Genomic DNA, 25,929 nt, shown 5'->3' with positions numbered 1-25,929 from the left:
TAATGGTTCCCAGGGTCTGAAGGAGAGGAAACTCTCCTTCAGGCCCTGCGATCCATATTATTGTGTAAAATAAAGAATAAAAATAAAAAATATTGCTATACTCACACTCGGACGCGCCCTGGTTGTAACCGGGAGCTTTCCTTCCTAAGAATCAGCGCTTGAAGGACCTTTCGATGACGTCGCGGCTTGTGATTGGTCGCGTGAGCGGTCACATGGGCGTCACGCGACCAATCACAAGCCGCGACGTAATCGAAAGGTCCTTCAGGCGCTTATTCTTAGGAAGGAAGGCTCCCGGTTACAACCAGGGCACGTCCGAGGGTGAGTATAGCAATATTTTTTATTTTTATTCTTTATTTTACACTTAAATCTGAATTCCGATACCGATTCCCGATATCTTAAACATATCGGGAATCGGTATCGGAATTCCGATTCCAGATTCAGAAGATCGCCGACCTCATGGCCGACCCCACACAGGGGTCAGGTCGGGTTTCATGAAACCCGACTTTGCCAAAAGTCGGCGACTTCTGAATCTGGCCGACCCGTTTCGCTCAACCCTAATTGGAACAGTTCATAGATTAGGAGTGTGAATGTTTTGTTGTCCTCTGATTGGGGTCTGGTTTTATGTTATGGTTACCCACATGGTCTGAGGAGCAAATTGACACTCTCAGTGCAGGAATGAATGTGTCACATGGATTTATGTCTTTTTACATCAACTAAGGAATTTGCTGCTCAGACCATGTGAGGTCACCATAACATAGAACCAGACCCCAATCAGAGGACACCAAAACATTCACACTTCTTATCTATGAACTGTTCCAATATTCATGGAGATAACTGTTTATCACTCACATAATGGTAATTCTGCTTCACGTTACCTGCCTTATCTATGGAATTTTTCTGTGCTGTGTTGTGCATGAATATGTGATTCTTCAGAATTTCTATTAGGCTACTTTCACACATCAGTTTTTTCACCGCCTGCCGATTCCGGCGTCGCCGCTCAATTTGTGGAAACCGGATGGGACGGTTCCGGTTTTCAGTCGGATCCGATGTCCGGATCTGGCTAGAAACCGGATCCGGCCCATCCGGTTGGCATCCATTTCGTCCAGTTTTCCATCCGTTTTTTGACAGATCCGGTTTTTAAGAACTCCCCTGGGAGGCTCCAAAATGTGATTGGCCCCCTCAAAACTATATATACAGTCTTCCTACAGCCCATCAGTGACAGGTTGGAGAGAAGCAAGTGTTTGGAGAGAAGATGGATGTCGTTATTGCGAAGATTTTGCAGAACAACGTGGATTTCATTGTGGAGGCGAATCGCTTGAAAGCAATTGTTCTGGAGAAGGAACGAGAGATACAACATATCATGCGTCTGCATCCACGCCATTTGTGGATCCACCCCATCACCGCACAGAGAATGACCTGTGGGGTGTTTTCTACTCTGCACATGGAGCTAAGAGGAAACTCAGAGAAATTTTTCTCATATGTGCGGATGAAAGAGGAGAACTTTGATCTATTGGTGGACCGAATTGAACATCTCATCTGAAGGAGAGATTCATATTGCCGATTCTTTATTTCACCGGCCGAGCATCTGATGGAAACTCTTCGGTAAGCCATTTTTATTGTATGTACTCCTATAGTACACTTTAATTGATTGTAATTTGATTTTGTAGTAATTTCTGCCTTGATTTTGTTCACAGATTCCTTGCTACAGGAGAATCCCTTTTGTCACTACATTTCCAGTTCAGATTGGGAATTTCCACCATCTCTGGAATTGTAAAGCACGCTTGCCATGCACTGTGGGACTCTTTGCACGATGAATTTATACCACATCCCACAATGGAGAATTGGTTGGAAGTAGCTGAGAAATTCCAGCAAGTGTGTCAGTTTCCCAATTGCTTGGGCGCGGTGGACGGGAAATATATCCGTATTGTGAAACTGGCTGCATCTGGATCAGAATATTTTAACTATAAAAAGTACTTTTCCATTGTGATGATGGCCATCGCCAATGCGGATTACAAATTTGTAGCGGTGGATATTGGGGCGTATGGCCGCTCTAATGATTCCCAAGTTTTCATACTGTCTGCAATGGGGCGTCATTTGTATGGAAACACCTTTCAATTCCCCCCATCCCCCCAAGACCACTGCCTCAAACCTCTGACCACCAATGCCTTTTGTTTGTGTTGGGGATGAAGCCTTCCAGCTGTCAGAACATCTGCTGAAACCCTACTCCAGTCATGGATTAACCCAAACTAAAAGAATTTTTAACTATCGCCTCACATGTGCACGGAGAATGCTGAAGTGCGCTTTTGGGATTTTGACCGCCAAATGGAGAGTTCTACTGACATCTATAAACTTGAATACAGACACTGTTGATGAGGTGGTGAAAGCTTGTTTTGTTCTGCACAGTTTTGTGATTTCCAAGGAACAGATTTCTTTTGAGGACCACTCTGAAGAAACCTCTTTGACTGATTATTACACCATAACGTATAGAAGTTCTGTGACAGTTTCCCAAATTAGGGACCAATTCGCAGAATACTTTATGTCACCGGAAGGCAGAATAGACTGGCAGGATGAGAGAGTTTGAACAATTTGTCTTTCACCTTGTAACAGTATTTGACCTACTTTTACTCAAGTTGTGTACCTGTTTGGGTTATATCCAAAGTATTTGACTTTCTTTTACCCAAGTTTTGTACCTCTTTGGGTTCTACCCAAAGTATTTTACCTTCTTTTACCCAAGTTGTGTACCTCTTTGGGTTCTACCCAAAGTATTTTACCTTCTTTTACCCAAGTTGTGTACCTCTTTGGGTTCCACCCAAAGTATTTTACCTCTACCAATAAACCATCTTTAACCCAAGTGTTAACTATACCTTATGAAATAAAATACAAATTTGCTGTAAAAACACAGTTTTATTACAATTTTTTTAAACAAAACAATAATAAAATTCAGTTTGGTAACACAAAAAAATAACCTCAAACTTAGAGGTTTGAATATGTCCGGGTGGCGATAGTGCTGGAGGGGTTGTCAGATATGGACACTTCGACAGTGGGAGTGTGGATAGAAGAATGTGGTGTTGGTGGGGAAGGATCAATAGGTAATGGTGAAGGGGTAGAGAAATCAAGTGAACGAGTGGACAGGAAACTGGGAATTGGGTTAGGAATTTGGTATGATGGAGGGGTGTGGCTGATGGTTTGGGAGGATTGGGAGGCAGAAGCGTTGAGGGGTGGAGAAGGGGGTGAATGAGGCTGGTGGTTGTAGGTAGGGAGAGGAGGCGCAGAAGATGTTGGAAACTGGTATGGGGAGGAATGTTTATACTGGTCTGGATGGTGGGAAGGGGCACGAGCGGGACGCTGGTAGTGGTCTGGATGGTGGGACAGGGCACGGTCACGGTCACGATGTGGCTAGTGGTGAGGATGGTGGGACGGGGCTCGGGCATGTTGCTGTTGCAGGTAAGGAGGATGGTAGTGGCTGTAGTGATGGACAGTGGCTGAAGGGGGGGCAGGTGCAGGAAGGGTGGCAAGTGCGGTGGCTTTGGAGGCAATGAGCGCTAGAGTAGACTGGCAGGCTTCCATTACTTGCATCTGCTGATCAGTAGATAGCTTCTCCATTTGCTCGAGTACCAACCGGAAATAAGTGTGGTTCGGTGACTGACTTGCCTCTGAACGCATCGTTAGCATAAGTGTATGCAACTCGAGTATGCTTTTATTTATTAAATTGAAACCTGCAGCCATTTGCTCGGACAAAACTTTGAGACAGTTCTGAAATGATGCGTTCAGGTGCAAGAACTCGGGTGCATAGCTCTGTACCTGACACCTCTGCCGCTGGCGCCCCGAAGCCACAGGTGTACTAGAGGTGGCAGCAGCAGAGGGGTGGGGTACAGGAAAAGCTATATCCTCACCAGCAGATTCATGCAATGGAACCGGCCAGCATGCTCCAGCGCTGGTGGATGGGACCAAGGGATCAGATGGGTGGGAAAGCTGGGAAGGTGCAGAGTGGTAAGTTGCAGAGTGTGAAGGTGCAGAGGGGTCGGGACTATCGAAGTGTTCCTCGGTGGCGGACTTCGGAGGGATTGCCCCAGAAGGGTTCAACGCAGCTGAAGGCTCCTGAGTGCTCCCGACAGTGCTGTGGAACAAAAAAAAAAGGAATTAATATACTGAAATTGCATGGCCCTTGCTGAAACAACAAAAGAGGGTTAGACATGTAAAACATTGCTTATTACATGTAGTGGGTGATATTTACCTTCGAATTACCATCGTTGACCTAAGGAACGACAGGGCTTGGGCATACTTGTATCTGCTCCTGCTTTCTCCAGAACCACTGTACTGTGTGTACTTATGTTCTTGAGTCAGGGCCCGAACATCGAGGTCCTCCCACCTCTCAACTAGCTGTTGGCATACTTGTTCCCCGAGTCGACGGGTAACTATGACATCAGCATGGCGGCAGTCACCCATGTTCCACAGCGGCTCCCTTTCTCGGATCAGATCGATGAGGAGGTCAATATTGAGGCCGAACTCCTCACCGTCCGAATCAGGAGCACGCTGTGAAGCCTGTTATAAAAAAGGCCAAAAAATAAATAAAATTAGATTCAAAACAAAGAAAATAGCAAAAAAAAAAAAGATGCTTACACGATGACGGCCGCCACGACTCTCCCGCTGACGACCCTGGGAGCCACTCGAAGGCTCTCTTGATGGAGCACCAGAATCCAAACTCTAAAGAAAAACCTAACAATTATATGCTTGTAGTTAGCCTTTTTATGTATTGTGTACATTTTGATAACTATAATGATCATTCGTGTTGTGCAATGTGTCAATATATATATATATATATATATATATATATATATATATATATAAACACACAGAGAGAGAAAGCGAGACAAAGAGAGAGATAGAGCTAGACAAAGAGAGAGAGCGCTAGACAAAGAGAGAAATAGACAAAGAGAGAGAGAGCTAGACAGAGAGAGAGAGAGCTAGACAAAAAGAGAGAGCTAGACAGAGAGCTAGACAGAGAGAGAGAAAGACAGAGAGAGAGGGCAAGAGAGCTTGAGCGAGAAATTATATACAAAAGATATATTCACCTCAATGCTCTGCCGACTAGAGGGAGGGCTCCCAGAAGAAGACATGGCTGATGGCAGGTAGGCTCTTGCTAGCAGGCAGGCAGGCTAGGCTCTTGCTGGCAGGCATGCAGGCTAGGCTCTTGCTGGAATGCAGGGTGTTGCAAGGCTCTTGCTGGAAGGCAGGCAGGCAAGGCTACTGCTGGCAGGCAGGCAGGCAAGGCTCTTGCTGGAAGGCATGGTGTGGCAAGGCTCTTGCTGGAAGGCAGGCAGGCAAGGCTACTGCTGGCAGACAGGCAAGGCTCTTGCTGGAAAGCAGGGTGTGGCAAGGCTCTTGCTGGAAGGCAGGCAGGCAAGGCTGCTGCTGGCAGGCAGGCAGGCAAGGTTACTGCTGGCAGGCAGGCAAGGCTCTTGCTGGAAAACAGGGTATGGCAAGGCTCTTGCTGGAAGGCAGGCAGGCAAGGCTACTGCTGGCAGGCAGGCAGGCAGGCAAGGCTCTTGCTGGAAGGCAGGGTGTGGCAAGCCTCTTGCTGGAAGGCAGGCAAGGCTACTGCTGGCAGGCAGGCAAGGCTCTTGCTGGAAGGCAGGGTGTGGCAAGGCTCTTGTTGGAAGGCAGGCAGGCATTTGCTGGAAGGCAGGCAGGCTCTTGCTGGAAGGCAGGGTGTGGCAGGGTGTTGGCTCTCTTACTGGAACGCAGGCAGGCTCTTCCTGGAAGTCAGGGTGTGGCCGGGTGTTGGCTCTCTTGCTGGAAGGCTGGAAATGAGTGAAGGCCTCAATGGCATTCTTTCATATATGTGTCCTGGGGCAGCCCTATAGGTTCTGAGCATGCTCAAATGAAAAAACTGGATCAGGCCACTGGATCCGCCTTTTTCCGGATCCGGCGCATTCCAGCGTCCATAAACATGCATTGTTGCGAAAAGCGGGAGAGCCGGATCCGGCCCTTCCGGCTTTTTCGCCACAGACAAGAAACGTGACAGTAGACGTTTTTTCCAGACGCCGGAATCGAAATGTTCGCCGGATATGGAAAAAAAGGAAGGAATGCTAGGCCATCCGGTGCTACAAATCAATGGGGAAAAACCAGTTCCGGTTTTTATTTTTGCCACTTCCTTTTTTTCTGAAAAGAGCCGTAATCAGCCGGAATGAAAAAACCTGATGTGTGAAAGCAGCCTTAGTCTATGCCTGATGAAGAGACCTGTGTAGTCTCGAAAGCTTGGAATTGGTTACCATCTTTTCAGTTAGCCATTAAAAGGTATCAACCACTGAGGACTCTCAATTCTAAATATTTTTCTATCCAATGGCTAACACGGTACCAAGATATATATCGTTCCTGTACATTAAAATGATGTTTTATCTCCAAGTTTGAAATTTTTCTAAAGACTAATAGGAAAAAATGGATCTCAGTTTGTTGTAAAATTTTGACCTGAGTGCTCCAAAACCCTACATGTAATCCAGAAATATGTATATAATATAATAGTGCAAATCTCAGAAGAGAAGGAGTGCCATATTATTGTACAGATTTTACTTGTATGGTTTGCTGGTGCCATGTCCCACTGTTAGAGCTCCTGACATGCTTGAACAGCAGAACCCCCCGATAAATGACCAAATTTTACCAAATACACCAGTCAATTAATTTATCTAGGGATGCAGTGATCATATTGACACCACAGGTGTGTCGCAGAATTTTATAACATTGGGCTGTGAAGAAAAAAAAATTACATTTTTGCCACAAAAATGTTATTTTAGCCCCAGATTTTATATTTGCTCATGGAGAAATTGGTGAAAATATCACCTAAATTTGTCCCACAATTTCTGCTGAATGTAGGAATAACGGCTTATGTGGCTGTACAGTACTGCTTAGCCATACGGCGAAACTTCAGAGGGACGGATCTCTCTTTCCCTCCTGGAGCGCAGATTTTCCTAGAATTGTTTGCGGACTCCATATACAGAGTCCCTAAATGCTAGAATAGCAGAATTTCCCCTCAAGTGACCCCATTTTGGAAATGATACCCCTTTTGGAATTTATCAATGGGACTTTGACTTTCAGCAGCCTGATTGCTGTTATAAACCATTTCAATGTACGAGCATTGCAATGTATATATATGTCAGTGCCATACTGGCACAATCCCCTTAGAGCAAGCTCTGGTCTAAGGGGTTTGCTGTAGCCTGGTAATCCAGATGTCGTCATAGCAAGATGACATCAGGTCACCATGACAACGATCAGGCCCCGCAATGATGCCAATCGAAGGACATAGGTAGCTTTCTAAATGCTGGCATCAATATAAGTCATGATATTTAGTGGGTTAAACTGCTCCTTGCAGTGCAAGCCGGGCGTCAGCTGTGAAATCAGCTGAGCACCCAGCGGCAATCATGCGCACAGCTTCTACGTATGTAAATTTGTCATGACGTACTGGGTATGTCCAAGGTCAGGAAAGTATTAATAACTGTGTTGAGTTGTTTAGAGGAAACAACAAATGTACACTGTTATACAAGCTGTACACGGACTACTTTAGATTATATCAAAGTGTCATATCTTCAGTATGGTCCCATGAACAGATATAATAAAATATTTACAATTTGTAAGGGGTGTATTCACTTTTGTGATATACTGTATATGCAGTTGAAACCTGAAGTTTACATAGACTATATAAAAAGACATATATGCATGTCTTTCTCAATATACTCCCATCAACAGCCGCCACTTTGTTACCATTTCGGCAGTATGCTTCAGGTCATTGTCCATTTGGAATACATGTTTATGGTGTGGAAACCTACTCTGGCACCTTTTGTAGTTTTAGAATATTGTCCATTTAGATGACCCATTTGTGCCCAAGATTTAACTTCCTGGCTGATATCTTGAAATGTTGCTTCGGTATTGCCACATAATCTTCTGTTCTCATGAAGCCATCTATTTTGTGAAGTGCAACAGACCCTCCTGCAGCAAAACAACCCCACAACATCATGCTGCCACAATCGTGTTTCACAGTTTGGATAGTGTTCTTAGGCTTCCAAGCCTGGTCATTATGCCCAAAAAGATCAATTTTAGTTTCATCAGACCACAGGACATGTATTCAAAAATTAATGTCTTTGTTCCTGTGTGCATTTGCAAACATTAATTTGGCTTTTTTATGTTTCTTTTGGAGTAATGGCTTCTTCATGGTAGAGTGGCCATTCAGTCCATTCTGATACAGTACGCATTTCACTGTGTATATTGTCACAATCTTACCAGCTTCCACCATCATCTTCACAAGGTCTTTTGCTTTTGTCAAGGGTTGATATGTACATGTTGGGCCACAGCACGTTCATCTCTGGGACACAGAACCATTCTCCTTCCTGAGCAGTATGATGGCTGGACATTCCCATCTTGTTTGCTCTTGCACATAATTGTTTGTACAGATGATTGAGGCACCTTCAGTTATCTTGAAATTGTACCCAAGGTTGAGCCAGACTTGTGTAAGTCCACAATTCTCTTCCTGATATCTTGGCTGATTTCTTTAGACTTTCTCATGATGATACACAAAGAAGCAGAGTGTTTCAGGTGTGCATTAAATAACATCCACAGGTGTGTCTCTAATTACCTCAGATGTTGCCAAAAAAACTAGCAGAAGCTTCTAAACACATGATATCATCATATGGGCAGTCCAAAATTGTTTAAAGGCATAGTAATTTTAGTGTATGTTATCGTCTGACTTTGCAGTAAGTAATAAAAATGCCTTAAAACATTCTCTGTCTCATTATTCTGGCATTTGGAAAATATTAACAATTATGGTAATCCTATTTGACCTAAAACAGGAAAGGTGTATTCTGATTTCTGTTAGATTTTGAGAAAAACATGCAGATGTGTCTTTATATAGCGAAGGTAAGCTTCTGGTTTCAACTGTATATTTATATTTTTTTAATATTTTTGCGAGAAATGCAAGGGACACTTTGCTTTATTTGTCAAGAATAAATCATGTCAGTGTTGACATGATTTACTGTGTTTGACAAGAACAAACCAAGTCCGGAGCATGAGTTAAGCGTGGGCTAAACAGGGAGCATCTGTGGTTTTTAAGACAGGCCATCTGTAGCTGTCATAGAGGAACAGTGTCTGCCATAAAGGTGATTAATCGGGCATAAGGTATGCAATGTATGCCTGTCATGAGCAGTTTGTGGTATAAAAAAGGAGGCATAAATGCTAAGGCCACAAAATCTGCAAAGCCACATCCTAGCTGGAAGGAGCTTCTATACTTGCAGAGTATGGAGTCAAAAAAGCAATAAAAGTTGAGATCAACTGTTAGTCACTAAATTTAATTGTTTATTTAGTCCCTGACAGATTTTGAGTGCAAACCTCCTCTCATCAGCAAGGGCATTGAAGATGAAACGTGGATGGGTCTTTCAGCATGATAATGATCCCAAGCACACCGCCAGGGCAATGAAGGAGTGGCTTCGTATGAAGCATATGAAGATCCTGGAGTGGCCTAGCCAGTCTTCAGATCTCAACCCCATAGAAAACCTTTGGAGGGAGTTGAAAGTCCGTGTTGCCCAGCGACAGGCCCAAAACATCACTGCTCTAGAGGAGATCTGCATGAAGGAATGGACCAACATACCACCAACAGTGTGTGCCGACCTTGTGAAGACTTACAGAAAATGTTTGACCTCTGTCATTGCCAACAAAGGATAATATAACAAATTATTGAGAAGAACTTTTGTTAATGACCAAATGCCTATTTTCCAAAATTTGCAAAATAAATCTTGCCAAATCAGACAAGGTGATTTTCTGGATTTGTTTTCTCATTTTGACTCTCATAGTTGTGGCCTACCTATGACGTCAATTACAGGCCTCTCTCATCTTTTTAAGTGGGAGAACTTGCACAATTGGTCGCTGACTAAATACTTTTTTTCCCCACTGTAGATGTGATAGTAAGCGTCGTAAATGCAATTCTTTTGCAGAGAGATATACTGGTGATAGATTGTCTGCAGATGTCCAGTACTGTGAAAGCTACAGGTAGCACAATGCTTCTGTCTATCAAATGAAATGGTCTGCTATATAGAATGTAGCAGCATTCACAAAGAGCCATCAGAAATACAGAAATTGCCTTGTGTTCCTTGATGCCGATTGTTTCAGCTTGTGGTCAAAAGAAGGGTGGACTACCCATAAATTTCAATTTAGTATTTACCAGTTTAATCATCAGTAGGTAGCCAATAATTTCCCTGCAGGAGCATTTTTTGTTTCAGATGAGTTTTCTGAATAAGTTATCTTTCATGTACATAATTTAATTATTACATGTATAACACTACTTCAGGCTACTACTCGATTGTATTCATTTTTTACCAGTTTTTGCCTCTGCTAACTCCAACTCTATTTTTAGTTACGGTAGAGATACCAGGTGAATGGTGCACCCGTGGTAGCGAATAAGCAGGATAAAAGAAGTACCAATTTATTTGTTTTGTGACCAGGTATAGGTACTACTTTTATCCGGCACATTTGCTACCATGGGAGCACACAACTTACACACTGACAGACTTTCCTTGAAGGATATTCCAACAGCACGACAGGTTGGCTGCATCTATTGAATCTAGCTTGTGTTATTGGAGGTGTGCCCATAGCTGCACTACTTCATCAGGTGTGAATATTCCCTGCCACAAGATTTAAAAATTTTAATCATATTACACTCAGAAAATGTTATTTTTTCTTATTTTTTCCTCAAGGGAACTGTGCTATTGGTATTTTTTGTTAGTTGTCTCTGAGCTTGTGGGTGGAAATTAGCTGGTATGATATCTCTAATGCACAGTACAAAGAAAGAAGTACTAATAGATTAAAATATATATGTATATATATATATATATATATATATATCTACTATATAAAGCTGAATGTGTGTGTGTGTGTGTGTGTGTGTGTGTGTGTGTGTGTATGTGTGTATGTCCGGGATTGGCATCTGCACCGTCGCAGCTACAGCCACAAAATTTTGCACAGTCACACGTCTGGACCCTGAGAGCATCATAGGCTATGTTGTGAGGCGAAATTTTAACCCCGCGCGTTCCAATTCACCAAACAATTTTGCCCCTATCTAAATAATGGGGAAAAAGTGAAAGGAAAAGTGTTGGAAGCGTCGCAGCTACAGCAACAAAATTTTGCACAGTCACACGTCTGGACCCCGAGAGCGTCATAGGCTATGTTGTGAGGTGACATTTTAACCCCGCGCTTTCCAATTCACCAAACAATTTTGCCCCTATCTACATAATGGGGAAAAAGTGAAAGGAAAAGTGTTGGAAGCGTCGCAGCTACAGCAACAAAATTTTGCACAGTCACACGTCTGGACCCCGAGAGCATCATAGGCTACGTTGTGAGGTGAAATATTAACACCGCGCTTTCCAATTCACCAAACTATTTTGCCCCTATCTACATAATGGGGAAAAAAGTGAAAGGAAAAGTGTTGGAGGCGTCGCAGCTACAGAAACAAAATTTTGCACAGTCACACGTCGGGACCCTGAGAGCGTCATAGGCTTTGTAGTGAGGTGAAATTTTAACCCCGCGCTTTCCAATTCACCAAACAATTTTGCCCCTATCTACATAATGGGGAAAAAGTGAAAGGAAAAGTGTTGGAGGCAAATTGACAGCTGCCAGATGTGAACAAGGGGGACTTAAAGAATGAGAGCGATGGCGCCAAAGAGTATATACCGTACAGTTGCTAAGGTGGGGCCTCGACATGGGATACTCACCACACACGGGGATATGAACACACACACAAAATGCGCCACACACTACCACGTGCTTGAACACATATTACCCTCAGCACACATTTCACCACACATACACTAACCTCGCCACATAAAAGTCGAAACACAAAAGTCGCCGCTCAAAACTCACCACGCGCAAAACTCGCCACATGCAAAAAATAGGCTCACGCAAAACTCGCCACAAGTGCAAATCTCACCTCATGGAAAACTCGCCACACGCAAAACTTGCACATGCGGAAAAATTGCCACATGCACAAAATTTGCAACACATGCAAAAGTTGCCTCACACAAAACTTGCACATACTCAAAAGGCACCAGACATAAAACTCACCACGCGCAAAACTCGCCATGCGCAAAACTTGCTGCACACAACTTGCTACACTAACCTGTCACATGCAACTCGACACACAAAAAGTTGCTACACGCATGTTGCCACACAAAACTCATCTCACAAAAGTCGCTACATGCATGTCGCCACACACAACTCAACACACACAACTTGACAAACTAAACTCGCCCTAAAACACACACAAGTCTGGTATTAGCCTTCAAAAATAAAAATCTGATTAATAAGCAGACAAACTACAACAAATGTACCATATAGGAAATACGGCAGCTGTCAGTCACATGACCTGTCTATTATGTGTATGTGTGAGCTAATATATACTGCCAGGGGGAGGGCTTCCTGTTGGCTGGGGATTTATCAGGCTGCCAATTTATCTTACAAATACTGAGGTAAAAATACTGAGCAAATAACGTGTTAATGAGGTCTAATACAGGAGATCACACAGGTATATACTATATACAGGGGAGATGACACACAGATATATACTATATACAGGAGAGATGACACACAGGTATATACTATATAAAGGAGGAGATGACATACAGGTACATACTATATACAGGAGGAGATGACATACAGGTATATACTATATACAGGAGGAGATGACACACAGGTATATACTATATACAGGAGCAGATTACCTACAGGTATATACTATATACAGGAGGAGATGACATACAGGTATATGCTATATATAGAAGATGAAATACAGGTATATACTATATACAGGAGGAGATGACACACAGATATATACTATATACAGGGGAGATGACACACAGGTATATACTATATACAGGAGGAGATGACATACAGGTATATACTATATATAGAAGGAGATGACATACAGGTATATACTATATATAGGAGGAGATGACATACAGGTATATACTATATATAGGAGGAGATGACATACAGGTATATACTATATATAGGAGGAGATGACATACAGGTATATACTATATACAGGGGAGATGACACACAGCAGGTATATACTATATACAGGGGAGATGACATACAGGTATATACTATATACAGGAGATGACATACAGGTGTATACTATATATAAGGGAGATGACAAACATGTATATACTGAGGTGAAAATGAGAGGTGTGAGGTGAAAATGAAAAGGTGTGAGTGCAAAATGAGAGGAGTGAGGGAAAATAGTGTAGTGATCGGAAAATGACAGATGTGAGGTCGAAATGACAAGTGTTAGGGGGGAATGAGAGGAGTGAGGGAGAAAATGAGAGGTGTGAGGGAGAAAATGAGAGATGTGAGGGGGAAAATTAAAGATGTGATTGGGAAAATGAGAGGCGTGATGGGAAAATAAGACAAGTGACGTGCTATAACTGACCACAGATATTTACTGTGCCCAGGCAACACCGGGCTCTTCAGCTAGTCTACTATATAATTGTCTAAGGGTCACTTCAGTCTGTCCTTCTTTCTTTCTGTCACGGTTATTCATTCATTGATTGGTCTCGCCAGCTGCCTGTCATAGCTGCCGGGACCAATCAGCGACGGGCACAGTCCGGAAAAAATTGGCGTCCCCTACTCCCCGCAGTCAGTGCCTGTCGCCCGCATACTCCCCTCCGGTCACCACTAACACAGGGTTAATGCCGGCAGTAACGGACCGCGTTATGCCGCGGGTAGCGCACTCCATTACCGCCGCTATTAACCCTGTGTGTCCCGAATTTTTTACTATTGACGCTGCCTATGCGGCATCAATAGTAAAAAATGAAATGTTAAAAATAATAAAAAAAATTAAACCTGCTATACTCACCCTCTGTAGTCCGCTGAGCCGCTGCCGCCGGCCACCATCTTCCGCTGCAGTTTCCGGTGGCAAAGATGGTATGGCAGAAAGACCTGCCATGACATCACGGTCATGTGACTGCGACGTCATCACAGGTCCTGCGCCCATACCAACGCTGGGACCGGAAGCTGCCGTGGACTACAAGGGGCCTTCGGAAAGGTGAGTAAATGTTTATTTTTTATTTTTTCAACTGTGACAAACCTGGCTGGGCAATATAATACGTAGCTGGGCAATATACTACGTGACTGGCCAATATACTACGTCACTGGGCAATATACTACGTCACTGGCCAATATACTACGTGGCTCTGTGCTGTATACTACATCGCTATGCGATATACTATGTTACTGGGCAATATACTACGTGGCTGGGCAATATACTACGTGGCTGCTCAATATACTACGTGACTGGGCAATATACTACGTAACTGGCCAATATACTACGTGGCTGCACAATATCCTATGCCACTGGGCAATATACTACGTGGCTGGGCAATATACTACATCACTGGGCAATATACTATGTGGCGGGCAATATACTACATGGCTGGGCAATATACTACGTGGCTGGGCAATATACTACGTGGCTGGGCAATAAACTACATGGCTGGGCAATATACTACAAGGGCTGTGCAATATAGTACGTGGACATGCATATTCTAGAATACCCGATGCGTTAGAATCGGGCCACCATCTAGTATATATATATATGTATATATAAAGCTAACACTGATTTCAATGGTGATAGGAGCACTTGGAGCAGTGGCTACAACAGATGCCAGGACCAACATATGATCTCTCTGTCCAGAAAAATGCAATGCTGGGAACAGCTAAGATCCTGCGCAGAACCCTCAAACTCACAGGCCTCTGGTAGACGACCCGAGAAGGAGAAAGGACAAAAAATATTACTCCCATTGCGGGTGAGAAGGAAGTATTTATATACGCCTGCTTACAATTGGTCAGTATCAGAAAGTGGAAGAATTACATTACATGGCCCCCATTGAAATCTCTTTGGTAATGCCCACTTGGACTGAAAAAAAATTAACTGTTTAGTTGCCTAATACTTTGATTGCTGAAATCTTTGCAACGGAAAGGTGAGAAAAGCAAAAAAATAAAACATTTTATTCTGCTCTGCAATATCTACCATTTTTCATTGTGTGTCCAGCTAAACAAGAAAGATTTGGTGAAATTTCCACTTTAATCCATTCCCAACATGTGACTACATGGCACACTACATGATGGGTGAGGGTGTATGGAAGATAACTGCTCTATATAGAGGGCACTAGATGGTGGCCCGATTCTAACGCATCGGGTATTCTAGAATATGTATGTATGCATATAGCAACCACATAGTATATAGCACAGGCCACATAGTATATTGCAAATACTACATGGCCTGTGCTATATACTATGTGGCTGCTATATACATACATACATACATATTGTAGAATACCGGATGCATTAATATAGGCCACGCAGTATATAACAGTGGCCACGCAGTATATAACACAGCCCAAACAGTATATAACACAGCCCACATACTATATAACACAACCCATGCAGTATATAGTAGCCACGCAGTATATAACACAGGCGACGTAGTATATAACACAGGCCACACAGTATATAACACAGGGTACGTAGTATATAGCACAGCCCACACAGTATATCACACAACCCACGGAGTATATAACACAGCCATCGTACTATATAACACAGCCCACGCCGCATCTAGCAGCCACGCAGTATATAACACTGCCCACATAGTATATAACACAGCCCACGTAACATATAACACAGGAAACGTAGTGTATAGCAGTCATGTAGTATATAACGCAGCCCACGCAGTATATCACACAGCCCACCGAGTATATAATACTGCCCATGTAGTATATAGCAGCCACTTGGTATATAACACTGCCCACGCAGTATTTAGCAGTGTGTGCACCATATCCCTATTAAAAAAAATAATTAAAATAAAAAATAGTTCTATACTCACGCCTGGGATCCAGCGGCGCTCTGGTGATGCGCGCGCGGCTGTCGCCATCTTCCGTTTGCATTGCAAAATTACCCAGATGACTTAGCGGTCTGTATAGGCAGCATCAATAGTAAAAAGTTGGGGACACACAGGGTTAATAGCAGTGGTAACGGTGTGCGGTACACACGGCCCGTTACCGCTGGCATTAACCCTGTGTGAGCGGTGACTGGAGGGGATTACGGAGCGGGTGCCGGGAACTGCCTGCAGGGGAGTAGGGGAGGGACTAATCGGACTGTGCCCATCGCTGATTGGTCATGGCAGCCATGACAGGCAGACAATCAGCGACGAGGGATTTCCGTGACTGAAGTTGCCGACAGAAAGACGGAAGTACCCCTTAGACAATTATATATATAGATGTGGCAGCTATGGTATACAGTTGGCACCTGCATCTAACAGCAGCAATCAGAGCTAGAGCAGATCGCTGACAGCGACATTTACGTGGGGCAATAGAGTGAAATAACCATTCTGGTGTTAATCCCCCCTCGCAATACCAATGGGTTGACTTCTAGGGCCTGGGCTTCAATAGAGATTGTCAAAGTATAGTACAATCAATCAAATGACTGCATGTTCAATTTTTCTAGACCTAAGGGACTAAGAGTAGGTAAAAAATAAAAAAATGAGTAGCTGCTCAGCCTCTCTAAGCTTGGTTGCTGGCTTTGGATAACACAGCAGGGAAAAATAGATGATTTTCAGCTGCTATGCTCCACTTAGGCAGATACTATGATGACAAAGCTCAGTTTATTACACTGAGAACTTTGTCATCTTAGTAACTGCCTATGAAGAGTGCAGCAGATGATGACAAATTGATAATAAAAGCTGTTCTTGCCAAGATGACAACGCTGTCGCAGACTGTCACCTCGCGAGCTGCCTGTCTGTCACTTACAGTGCCCAAGCACCACACCTAGAAGAATCCCTTCTCAGTGCAATGGACAGTGAGGGAAGAGGGCTACACTCTGGGGCCATAGGACTTGGCCCCCAAGACAACAGCCCCTGAGGCACTACCCATGCTAGGTCACTGATATGCAGACAAAAATACTGAGCCTTGGGTGCTACTAGTTGGTGAACTCCAGACAGAATACAAAGTAAATCCAGAAGGATCACACGGCTTCCTCTACTAACCTACCTTTGCCTGACATTGCCATCTCCGTGTGCGGTTCCACCATTACTCCAAAGCAACATGCCCGCTGCCTTGGGGTCATACTTGATTCCGAGCTTTCATTCACCCCCCACATCTGATCACTGGCTCGCTCTTCTTATCTGCATCTCAAAAACATTTCTAGAATTCGCCCTTTTCTTACTTTCGACTCTGCAAAAACTCTTACTGTCTCACTTATTCATTCTCATCTGGACTATTGTAACTCTCTACTAATCGGCCTCCCTCTTACCAAACTCTCCCCTCTCCAATCTGTCCTGAATGCTGCAGCCAGGATCATATTCCTCACCAACCGTTACACTGATGCCTCTACCTTGTGCCAGTCATTACACTGGTTATCCATCCACTCAAGAATCCAGTACAAAACTACTACCCTCATCCACAAAGCACTCCATGGCTCAGCACCACCCTACATCTCCTCTCTGGTCTCAGTCTACCACCCTACCCGTGCCCTCCACTCCGCTAATGACCTCAGGTTAGCATCCTCAATAATCAGAACCTCCCACTCCTGTCTCCAAGACTTTACACGTGCTGCGCCGATTCTTTGGAATACACTACCCAGGTTAATACGATTAATCCCCAATCCCCACAGTTTTAAGCGTACCCTAAAAACTCATTTGTTCAGATTGGCCTACCGCCTCAATGCATTAGCCTAACTATCCCTGTGCAGACCATTCAAAAAGAAAAAAAACTTAAACTATAATCATGTTCCTCGCATCATGTTCTCATACACTTTATACAGTTAATATCCCTCTGTGTCTGTACTGCTACATACTTAAGCTGTTAACTGTTTCATGCAGCTTTACATGAACACCCGAGCCTTACACTATGGCTGGTCCGACTAACTAAAGCAATTGTTACCATCCACCTCTCGTGTCTCCCCTTTTCCTCATAGTTTGTAGCTTGCGAGCAGGGACCTCATTCCTCCTGGTATCTATTTTGAACTGTGATCTCTGTTATGCTGTAATGTCTATTGTCTGTACAAGTCCCCTCTATAATTTGTAAAGCGCTAGGAAAAATGTTGGCGCTATATAAATACAATTATTATTATTATTAAGGCTTCGGTCGGGCCTTGAAACATGTTCCATAAATGTTATAACTCTAACGTTACCTACTTTGTATTCCATTTTCACTTCATCAACTAGTAGTGCCCAAGGCTCAGTATGTTTCTCTGGACTTCATGTTGATAATTTTCATGGATGGTCACATATCACTAGCGACCATGAGTGGCTACTTGAGCTGGTTCTTCATGGACTTGGACGCAAACAATGTGTTGCCCCTTGTGTTGTACTTGTTCCCTTAATAACCTCCTGAGGTGTCCGGCTCTGTGGTGGGTTTGTCCTATCTGAGTATTTAAACTCATAACAAAATTTATTGCGCTGGTAGTCCCCGTGTTTCTCTCTTTACACTTTTCTAGCGCATTTTTACCCTTGGTCACTGGGTGAGGAGACTCTTTTTACAAACCTTTTGCTATTATAGCTTTGAGTTACTGGTCCTTTAACTGACTGTTTAACGAAATCACAATTTTCATTCCAAAGATCATTTTTTTTCCTTGATAACAATTAGTTTATGTTGAAATTGTTCTTCAATAATAGGGGACTAGAAAGCAGCTGGGTATTTTTAGCAAATCTTTGCATTCCATAATAATCAAACGAATTGCAAAAGCAAAGACTCCTAAAGAGAAGTGGGTAGAAAAATAGAAAGGTTTCGGAAATAGGGTTTCAGGCACAGACCTTAGTATGCTCATACATTTTGGCCTGTTTCGTTGATCACGGCTTTCAGTGAGCCATCAACATGTTTTATCGAGACAAATATTCGAAGCCTGCTGTTTTATCTGGAATCTGCACTACAGTAGACGGTAAGCGCACCTATGTGGATGCAGGACTCCACTTACATCATTACTGCCCATTTTACTTATAAATTAATATGAAATATTCTCTAATAGCTCCTTTCTCATGAATTATGTACAAGACCAAAAATTCAAAGTTATTTTAAGGGTGTTTCAGAAAAGAAATATTGATTTCATCAGTTTCAGAACATTCAGACTGGGGCCCTAAAGGCCGTCAATTAAAAGAACGTTAAAAAGTCTGCTATTAATGAAATAAATGAATAATTTGTCTCGGTATGCTTATGAAGATCAGCCATTTTACCCTTCTTCCTTCCCAAAAATCTGCATATAGGTGTGAAATCACTGGCCGGTCGAGGAAACCCCTTCTATTGCTTGGTCTGCATTATAGCAATAGTATTACATCCGGCCCCTTTGCCTACATTCAACTCCCAGCTATCCGTTAGGTGATAAATGGAAGGGATCAGGAAAAAGGGAGTAGAATGGAAATTGAACCTGTTCGATATGTATGACTCATCTGGCATAATGTAAAGATCTACTGTAGAGATCAGTTTCAGTTGTAAGCGGGTTGCTTTAACTTGCCAATATCCATAGACTTAATGCACCTGGGCAGTGGTGGGGCTCAGGCAAAAAATAGAAAGACAAGCTCGAAAATCCTTCTGACTGCAGTTCTTCTTTAAAATGTTTTTAAAGGTGTAAACCAAGTAGCCAAAATCATTTTTCAAGACAGCTTGAAAATGGCTCAAGAAATTAAAAGAGACATTATTCATCTTATCAATCACCCAGAAGTCTCGTTTCTTCTCTTCCCAATCCAACTGGCCTCCAATTCCTGCTCTAGCAATGATGTCCCCGACTTGGAGAAGTGATCACTGAAGCCAAGTACTGGTCATCACATTGGCCAGGTTGGGAACATCCTCAGGGGCAGGGAGCGGAGACAGGTGAAGAATATGGAAAGTATCTGAACTAGAGCAGCGAGGGTGGATGGTTCCTTACTAGTGTTGAGCATTCCGATACTGCAAGTATCGGGTATCGGCTGATATTTGCTGTATCGGAATTCCGATACCGAGTCCCGATATTTTTGCGATATCGGAAATCGGAATCGGAAGTGTTCCCAGTCATCTCCGGCGTGTGCGGTGCATATGGTTCCCAGGGTCTGAAGGAGAGGAAACTCTCCTTCAGGCCCTGGGATCCATATTCATGTAAAAAATAAAGAATAAAAATAAAAAATATGGATATACTCACCCCTCCGGCGAACCCTGGCTGTCACCGCTGCGAGCGTCTACCTCCATTCCTAAGAATGCAGTGAATGAAGGACCTTCGATGACGTCACGGTCAGGTGACCGGTCACCTGACCGCTCACGTGACTGCGACGTCAACGAAGGTCTTTCACTCTCTGCATTCTTAGGAACGGAGGCAGACGCTTGCAGCGGTGACAGCCAGGGTTCGTCGGAGGGGTGAGTATATTCATATTTTTTATTTTTATTCTTTATTTTTTACATGAATATGGATCCCAGGGCCTGAAGGAGAGTTTCCTCTCCTTCAGACCCTGGGAACCATCCAGGATACATTCCGATATTTGTGTCCCATTGACTTGCATTGGTATCGGGTATTGGTATCGGCGATATCTGATATTTTTTGGATATCGGTCGATCCCATCCGATACCGATACTTTCAAATATCGGAAGGTATCGCTCAACACTATTCCTTAGATATTTTAGGCAATACAGAACTGCTTCCTAAGCAGTTAGCCTGGATACATAACCCCTTATATTTATTTTACTCACTTTTATAGTACCGTGATATTCCAACAGCACTTTACATACCTTATCATTACTGTCCCCTATTGGGTCTCACAATCAAAGTTCCCTATCAGTATGTCTGTGCAGTGGGGGATGAAACCCGGAGAACCCAGAGAAAACCCACTCAAACACGGGGAGAGCATACAAACTCCGTGCAGATGCTGTCATTTGTAGGATTTGAACCCAGGATGCCAGTGCTGCAAGACAACAGTGCTAACCAGTGAGCCACTTTACTGCCCCTTTAATTAGTTGCAAATATTAAAGGGGTATTCCCATCTCCAAGATCCTATCCCAATATGCAGTAGGTGTAATAGTAATATCAGAAAATACCTCCAATTAGAAATGTAGTATAGTTCTTCTGATTCGCTATGCCACTTTCCTCATCTAGTGCATGGCAGTAGCTTAGGTATCCATGGTTATAACCACTCTTATAGTGACAGTTAGTTAGTTGTTAGTGGTCACTCATAACCATGGATATCTAAGCTACTGCAATGCCTTGCATATGAAGTAAGCGGCATAGCAACTCTGAAGAACTATACTACATTCTTAATTGGAAGTATATAGTAATATGATTACATCTACTGCATATTGGGACAGGAACACCATTAGAAATAGCAAGTTATTCAGGAATGCTCGGATAATTGGAGGGATGCTCATGATATGACTACTCAAGTTATTGTTCTGTGTCTATAAAACTACAGCCAAAGAGAATGTTACTAGATCCAGTCACCGATAAAGGTAAACCACCTGACTCTAAAGCATACAAAGCTCTGCCGGCCAGATAAGAGGCAATAAACTAATAAAGAGATGTTTTATGTTATTTTTTTATTACTATTTCAATGTGTATGAAACACTCACTAGTATACGTTACAAATACGTGAGCTGATGTTCCGGAACAAGAGATATGTCGTGCCGAGCAGTTATAGTGAGGAAATGGATTTTTAAGGTCTTCTTCAGATGAAGAAGAAGGTTTAATCAAGCATGAGATGTTATATCAAATGGCAACAGGGCAGGTCCAAGTTGAATGGAAAGTTTCCTTAACGGGGTCCTCCAGTGATCAGCTGTAATCTAGAGGAAAACCGGGCAGGCAGGGGAAATTGGGCATTGTAGAGCACCCATTGAATCATATCTGTGTAATGAAGGACAGGACAGGTCGTCCAGATGACGAAACATTCTTTGATATCACTCCTGATTTTGGTCAAAAGTCAAGATCGGGGACTCCTCTTTTAACTCAGAATTCCCCAAGAGGGGACATCAAACCTGATAATATAAGAAGGCTCTTCAGTTGTGCCCCCTTGTCTTTTGGCCAGATTGGGAGTAGCTCCTGTGTATTGACAATCTGCAATCCAGTGGACCTGTACCTCCATATATTACACGAGAAACCCATTGATTTCAAAGAGAAAAGTGTCATTCTTCATTTCCCTTGGAGAATTCTTCGCAAATTGTTGCTATTCACTATTGATCCCAATACCTGATACTGACCCTTGTCATTGCCCAAAGTAGACAATTCTTTTCAATTTTTGGGCCCTTAAAAATAGAGAAGCCCATAACGTCATTCCTACATCTGGAGGCTTGACGGTAAGATAAAGGGGAAAGAAAAAAATCCCTCTAGCACAATCAATGGAAATAATGATACATGAGCTAGAATTCTGATGTTCTGGTCTGTCTTATCAATAAATCCAAAAGCAAGTATCAAAATAGGATTGAAATCAGAATAAGCAGAAACCATCTGACCAATACGACCAATTTCTATTGGCAGCAGGTCACCTTTTTCCTTAAGGTAGGCAGCAACTGGTGATCACAGCCCAGTCGTATCTAACAGGCAGCCCCAGACTCCACGGTTTATTTGGGCTCATTTATTCCTATACATTTGTTATACTTTATAATATTAACTTGTATTTTAACCAAATATTGCAAAACATACGAAAGCCTGGAAGCAGAAAAACGAGTTATTGGATACGGTATCACACACTCAAACCTTTAGAGTTCACCCACAGCACATAGAATGACATGGAAATAATATTTGTTGGCCCTAGTGAGCAACTATGCAGAAAAGATGCTATAATACACATATGAGGCATGTGCTATTGTGAAATGCAACCTCATTAACACTTGAAATCCTGTAGGGGGCTGCAGTTTATCATGAAAAATGCATGGGTAACACAAGTTAAATATTCCTATGGGATTTTAAAAGGCCTATTCATTTATTTATTGATTTGTATCTGCCCTATAGCAGACAGGACAATTAAATAGATAAATATGGAATAATGCTGAATTCAGGCCAGGACCCCAGGGGTCCTCAGCACCGTTACAGTGGGACGGATGAATAAAAGGATCTCAAGTGTAAGGGATCAATGACATTTTTAATAATCTATCAATAGATATCTGATTAAGTGAGAAACATACTTAAAACACTGTAATGTATCCATAATAATCAGCAGCATATCCCCGTACATGCTCTAATCTAAGCCTAACCTAAACCTAAATCTAAATCGAATCTAAACCTTATCTTCTCCCTTCTTAATTTTGCCATATTTTCCACACTTAGCAATGGATTCTTACTTTCCAATTTGCATTAAAATCTGAATATCAGAAAAGTAAATAAAGAATGTGATGTACAGAAATATATATATAAAAAAGCATACAACATGTATATACTAAGGTATCTATAGGAGCCTTATTAATAATGCACAGCTGCCACCAAAGCAAAAGCGCAGCTCGCCAAGAGTAAAGCCCTTCAATGTCTCTGGAGAAAGTGAAATCCCTAAATCCCCTCTCCTGCAAACCAGTGGCCACCTGCCCAGAGCATGCTTCAGGGACGGATGGAGCACTTTCGCTTCACATGTACATTTTATTGCATGGCAACGATCATGTCAGTATATCAAAAATCACTGATTGGGAGGAGGCAGAGGGGCAGCGGAAATAAAACGAAGCCGCTTCCTGAGCCTTGTTCTAGAAGGAATAAAAAAATATATATATATATAATATATATATAAATATATACAAATATATTTATATATATATATATATATATATATATATATATATAGAATATATATATGTGTATATATATTTATTTATTTTACTCACCTGTATAGCGCCATTAATTCCACAACACTTTAAAGACATTATAATATATATATATATATATATATATATATATACACTACATGCATATGTGTGTATGTGTGTGAATTTAGATAATAAATCTTAGAAATACTGCTTCTTCCATACATCATATATCTATGACTTCCAATTTCCCAAAAAAATCTTAATGTCCAAAGCAAGATCAAGTCATGAGAAGCCGTCAGCTTCACCCAGCAGCAGGTTCTATGGGATATATATATATATATATATATATATATATATATATATGTACAGCATATATTTATTATCATATACAGCATATTTATTATTTCTTACCTCTACTATAAGCAGATTCATCATATATGCCATTTCCCCGTACAAGAACAGCCTCGCTCTATAATTGCCAGCATTTATTAAATCCTCTTAAAATCCCACCTAAAGCCAATTGTTAGACATGCAACTAAGTATCTGTTGCATTTTTCCAAAAAAGGATATGCCCATTTCTAATCAAAGGAAAGCAATACAATGAATCTCAGTGTTATTGGGAAGAATAAATGTACGTAACGCTCTAAAACAGGTTTGTTTTCAAAATAAATATAAATATTTACAAATAGATAACATACGCCTAAATAAGCATACGTAAAAAGCATACACAAAGCAAGAACGGTCATGTGCATGTCAGAGATCATATAAATGCATATATATATATATATTCATAGCATGCATATACACAATCATAAAATGATATAAATGTACATATATGTGTGTGCATGCATGTATACATATAGACAGAAGGCGCCATGGAGCTGCCAGCCGGGTCCGGTAGGTACCATGGCATTGACACGAGCCTCTTACCTTTGTTATAAGGTGTGCTTTGATGGGGGATGTATGTCTGTGTATAAGGGGCACCAGGAGATGCTTCACAAATCCCTGGATGTCTTAGCTCCTCTCTCCCTCATGCCCTGGAAGGTTCTGTGAAATGGCGTTTATTTTAAGAGGGGATATTTTGCAGAAAAGGAGAAAGACTTCAGCATCCTGTTATTATGTCACTGGGAGAAACCACTGTGAAAAAAAGTACACGAGAGAACAGGGGAGAGATGGAGGGAGAGAGAGAATGAGGCAGAGAGCATGTACACAGTGCTGGGATCCAGGTGGGGGAGGGGAGGAGAGATAGGAGGAAGGAGTGCGACTAACACATATATGTTGGCTGGAAGGAGTGCGAGCAATATATGTATGTTGGCTGGTGAATGTGGTGCCTACAGAGGAGGAGGACTGGCAGCACACATTCCCATGTGCTGGCACAATGAGGGGCATGGAGCTCAGGCAGACTGGTCCATGACTCTGGCAGGAGGCAGTGCACAGTATGGAGGATGCTGGCTGGCAATAGTCAGTGGTAGAGCACACGGGCAGAGGGTGAAGCCAGTGGCTCGGTAGCTGCAGTCTCCTCAGCGGTGACTGGCAGCATGGGTTACACTTGCAGAATGCATTCACTCCGGTGAATTCTGCTGTATTTGATGGATTTGCAGGAGCCAGGCCTTTTTTTTTTGTTCCTTCTGCTTCAGCTCTCATGGTTTCCATGGCAACGTGAGATGCTCATCTCCAATAGTCTTCTGATCACATCATTTACCGGAATAAAGTGCTTCCCATCATCATGTTTGCAAACCTATTTCTTAGCCTAGAAGGTGGAGTCCTAGCGAAAGCCTAGGAAAGGTCACTACAGAGGAGATGAAAGCTTTTCTGTCACGAGACTACAGTGTTGCGAAAAGGCGTTCGCACCTTTTAGGCGACTCTTATGGTTTCACAGTTTGATTCACTGGTCTGTGACTGGATGTTATTTTAGAGAAAGGAAACCATTGTACTGCATATAAGGGCAATTTTGCTATAAATGTCATATTTCGCCTACCTATAGGATCACTGGTGGGTGTCTGGCCTCTGGGACAAACACCAGTCCTGAGTAATGTGCTCTCCATTATCTTCTAAGGGAATAGTAGTGTGCATGTCTGACCACCCCTCCCGAGATATTGAACAGGTTGATGGTCAACTGTTAGGCTCACTAGCTGAGGTACATCCTCCAGGCCCAAGGTCCAGG

General features: G+C 42.6%; 1 protein-coding gene across 1 annotated transcript in view; it reads right to left on the bottom strand.

The window, feature by feature from the left end:
* The window catches only part of CACNG8 (calcium voltage-gated channel auxiliary subunit gamma 8), a 169,616-nt gene extending 144,291 nt beyond the window's left edge, over nucleotides 1–25,325 (bottom strand). Inside the window, exon 1 of the mRNA XM_069740901.1 lies at nucleotides 24,696–25,325. The gene's annotated coding sequence lies outside the window, so the exon portion shown is untranslated. The remainder of the gene's footprint in view (nucleotides 1–24,695) is intronic.
* Nucleotides 25,326–25,929: the final 604 nt, after the last annotated feature.

The sequence above is a fragment of the Ranitomeya imitator genome, chromosome 10, assembly GCF_032444005.1.
Source record: "Ranitomeya imitator isolate aRanImi1 chromosome 10, aRanImi1.pri, whole genome shotgun sequence".
NCBI classification, from domain to species: domain Eukaryota; kingdom Metazoa; phylum Chordata; class Amphibia; order Anura; family Dendrobatidae; genus Ranitomeya; species Ranitomeya imitator.
The sequence above is the reverse complement of the archived record's forward strand: the minus strand, read 5'-3'. Positions and strand labels throughout refer to the sequence as shown.